The following is a 4,613-nucleotide window of genomic DNA, read 5'->3' as shown; positions in this document are numbered from 1 at the left end:
GAGACGGGAAGACAGAGCAGACTTTCGAACTCCTGGTGCCTAGGTTGAGCTTGGGGGCAGGTGGTAGGACCCAAGGGAGTGATGACAATATGAGTGAAGAGAGAAATGACCAAAAAAAAAAAAAAAAAAAAGAATCAAGTCCATGGAGAGAAGGGACTACAAAGTGAAGATCAGCAAAGGCAGAGGTAAGAAGCGAAGAAGAGGGAGAGAGGGATCCACATGGTTACAAGTGACAGGAAGAGGGCCAGCAGGCCAACCATGGTTCGAGTCCCGGACCTGGCAGCTTAAAAATCATGCCAGACACATGTGTGTGTGCCCAAAATCTTGAGAGGAGAATGGAGGAGAAGGGGCTGCAGTGTGGCCATCCTCCCAGCAGGTGAGTTGTCACTTTCTCACTCTGTCTCCTCTCTGGTGAGTGCCTGCACCCTATGGCAAAAAGTCTTTTAAAAAATGTCATGAAGAACAGAAATAAAAGGAAGAACACACACGGCCAACCATGGTGGTGCAAAGGATCCCGCCATGATGAGGCCAAATGAGAGGGTCTGAAGTTCACACCCCAAGGTTTCTCTGGGCGTGCTAGAAACGTGAATGCCCATGAGCCTGGCCAGCCTAGGCTAGGGGTGGATTGTGGCATGAAGGTGCTGTTCGGGTGCCTGTCTCTCTACCTTTCATGGAAGAAATAAATAAACTTAAAAAAAAAAAAGTAAAAGGAAGGGAAGGAGGAAAGAAAGAGTGAAAGAAAGGAGGAAAGGAGAAATGAAGGTGGGCTGGCTCTGTGGCCTCACGGTTACGGTGCCAGATCCCACGTGGTCGACTGCGCATTTTGAGTCTTGGACCTGGCAGCCTGAGAGACACACCGGCATAAGTGCATGTGTGCGTGCCCGAACCCTGAAAGGAGGGGGAAACGGAGGAGGAGGGATTGCCCTGTGCAGCTCCCCATGGGCAGGGCGGCGAGCGGGGGTGCTTTCTTACTTTCCCTTTTTCTCTCTTTCTGGTGAGCACACTCACCTTCTGAGAGGGACAAGGAAAAAGAGAGAGGAAGAGAACAGAGACCAGCAGACGGCATAATGGTTATGTGGCTAGACTCCCACACAGTTGACTGCAGTTTGAGTCCCAGATCCAGTGGTTTAAAACTCACGCCAGGTGTGTGTGTGTGTGTGTGTGTGTGTGTGTGTGTGCCCAAATCCCAGGAGAACAGAGGAGAAGGGATTACGGCATGGCCATCCTCTCCTGGGGAGTGATTTCTCGCTTTCTCTCTGTCTTTCCAGCAAGTGCACACACTGTATGGCAAAAATCTCTCTAAAAAAAAAAGAATGAAAGAACGAGAGAGAGAGAACACATAAAAGGAAGAAATAACCACTCCAGAAAGTTTCTTCTAACCCATCAATGACTCAAGGCCAAAGCCAAAATACCGAGATAACCGCACGCTCATGGGCATGGGGACCGAGAGCTGGGCAACCACTGCCACACTAGCTCGTAGTGTAAAGCCTCAACTTGAAAACAAAACTGCCCACCACCCATGCGTCCCTAGAATCATTCGAACTTCTTTTCAAGAAGTTTAAGAAAAGGCCATGAAATGGTTGATAGGCATAAAAAGGACGGGCCCAGCAAACAGGAGCCCTGATGCGGGCTGTCAGGCCAGATCGGGCCAAAGGTTTTAGGTGGCACGACTTTCCCACAGAGGAAGTCCAAAGCCCAGCGTACAGGACAGAGCAGGCGGAGTGGCCCGACACGGGGCTGTCTGGAACAGAGCTTGCCTATCAGCCACTGAGTCTGCCGCACTGGGACATTCTCAGGCAAACTCCCCATCTTCCAGTCCGGTAAGCCCTCGAGTCATCCATTCAACCATTTACTTATTGATTTAGAGGTTTTTGGCATGGGGCACATGCACTTGTTTCTCCTCTGGACAGACAGGGAGGCAGAAAGTGAGAAATCACCCCGAAGGGGGATGGCCATGCTGCAATCCCTTCTTCTCCATTCTCCTCTTGGGATCTTGGGCACGCACGCACACGCGCCTGGAGTGAGTTTTAAGTCACGGGGTCCGGGACGCGAACCGCGGTCGACTACGTGAGAGTCCAGCGACGTAACCATTGCACCACCTGCTGGTCCCGAGTCTTTTCTGTCTTCCATGAGAGAGATCCAGGTGCACTCACACCTGTGTGTACTCAGAACAGGGGCCTGGTTTTGTTACCACTGTGCCTCTCCCTGCCCCCCAAAATATCAAGTCCCTTTTGAAAACTTGGAGTCATGGGTTCCTGGGACTGTGTCCCAGAGCTGCAGCAACTGGTAAAAGCTGAGGGGTGAGGACTTCTTAGATGGGGTCCATGCACAGCTCACTTCCTGAGTTCTCATGAGGCATACTGGTCTGCAGCTCCCCCTGCCATGTGGTTCGGTGCAGAAGCCTCTGGACACAGGGATTTCTCCAGTTCGAAACATTCTGCAGTGGTAGGGCTCTTCCCGCCCCGGTTAGGGGAGGCCACAGCCTGAGGTTTGTTCTTGAGTCGCAGCTCTTGTATTTGCTCAGCTAGAAAGCATGTTGGCGGAGAAACGACGTGCAGGAGGACAAGCCCTGCAGTGCAGGGGTTTAGTGCTACGTGGAGGAAGCTGGATCCTGTGTGGATGATCTGGGTTCTAGACCTGGCCCCGACACCTGAAAAACACACTGGATGTGTGTGTGTGAGCAAGCGTGCCTATGAGCCCAGGATCCTCGTGGAATGGAGAATGAGAGGAGAAAGGATTATGGCATGATCAGGCCTCATTGGGGAGGCTCTCTCTCTCTCTCTGTCTCTCTCTCTCTCTGTCTCTCTCACATGTATGCAGGCACACTCTCTGACATTAAAAACATTTTTTTCAATGGAAGAGAATGTAGCAGATTGCCTTCTCCTGCCCACCTTTCTTGTCCCTCCTGGCCCCACCCCCATCACTGAGGGGGACAGGCTGCAGAAAGCAAGAGTCTGACTCCCTCCTTCAACCAGAACCCTTACTCCTCCTCCCAAGAACCTGGTCACAGCTGGGATCTGCAACCAGGCACAAGCCCATCTTCCCTGGTTAATTTGTTTCAAGTATCTTAAGTTTTATGCTCCATTTGCTGGGGTCAATCCACAAATACTTGCCTGCGCTGTGAAAGTCTAGGGTATAATATTAGACGCATAGCCACTCAGGTCCTGGGGACAGATACTTCATCATACTGCGTAGTGGTTCCTAATCACCAGGAGGAGCTAAAGAGTTACTTTCTAAGCTGGTATCGCAGATACCGTTCACACTTCCTCTGACTTACAAGTCAGACAGTAATAGAAGCTGATGCACGTCACCACACAGTCACAATCTGAAATACTCCGAGCCATTGGAGGGAGCATCAGGTTTCCCAGTTCGCCACAAAGGACAGGTGTCCAGACCCAGAGAATTCCTCCACTACCAGTGCTGCGTGGATGCAGGCATGTTCCTGCCGGCCTAGAGGTCTAAGTGGCTTTGTGTAAAGACGGTAACTGCCCGCTACAGCAGCTTAGGGTTCTGTGAAATGATTCCAAATGAAGAAATGATACAGGCGACATGTGGGAGAAGGGAGGGGAAACCACGCAGGGCAGCTGTGGGTTTCTGAGAACTGTTTCTGAGCCCCCCAAATCAGCAACTTATGATTTTGATTTTCTCTGAGAGGTTTCAATGCTATAAATAGGCATTGCAATTGATTGGGGAAGGAAAAACTATTAGTAAGTAGGGGAAAAGTGGAGCTCCGCCACCACAACCAGGATTTGATGGTCTGGAACTGGGCCCCTAGGCAGGTGGCTTGGGAAGGTGCACTTCACCAGATAAATTGGGAATGGGAGTTTGCTCTGAACGGCATCACTAGGACGTCTGGGAAGCTTTCCAAAAACCCACTGGTACGTGATAGATATTTTGAAAACATCTCCCTGGGTACTTAGGGTGTAAACCGTGAAGGAGAATGGGGACCCGAGAAAGAGCCGCCTCAGCCAGTAGCTTTTCTGTTGAACGTGGACCCCTGTGATGGTCCCTGGATGTTGTTCACCCCACTTTCCTTTGGGGTCTGCTTCTTTTGTTTTAAGGAGAGTTTGGAAACGCAGGGGTAGAGGCACTGGGGCCCCGCACAGGCGCAGCCAGCCGGGGCGCCTCTCTGCTGCCTGCAAACGTTGGTGCGTCTGCCACGTGCCTTTGCGGGCCCCAGCGCTGCCTGGGGCGCTCGGCCTCTTACACAGACCGGGAATTTGGAGAAAATCGCATCCCATTCGGGGCAGAGACGACGCGAAAGGACTACTCGCTCAAGATCGCCGGGAGACCCTGAGCACCAAACCGAATGTCATGGGCGTGCCCCGGACCTCGGACCCTCATACCCTGCGGGCAGCCGCGCAGGCGGCGGCCCCTCGGCGTGGCCGGGGGCGGGGGAGGCGGCAGTGGACCTCGGAGAGCCTGGTTTCCCGGCCGCGTTACGCAACTACTTCGCAGTCGTCATCTTCGCCCTAATTGTGCAGGGGCGGTGTTTGTTCTTGCGCTTTCCTTCCCAGCCCCGGGCGTCGCGGCTCTCCTCCGGGGACCGGCGCGGGGGCATTTTCATCGCTGCCCACGCCGCGCCGGCTCGCAGAAGCCCTGACCCGCGGCCT

The sequence above is a fragment of the Tupaia chinensis genome, unplaced genomic scaffold (genome assembly GCF_000334495.1).
Source record: "Tupaia chinensis unplaced genomic scaffold, TupChi_1.0 Scaffold141173_1, whole genome shotgun sequence".
NCBI lineage: Eukaryota > Metazoa > Chordata > Mammalia > Scandentia > Tupaiidae > Tupaia > Tupaia belangeri.
Note: the sequence above shows the minus strand (reverse complement) of the source record.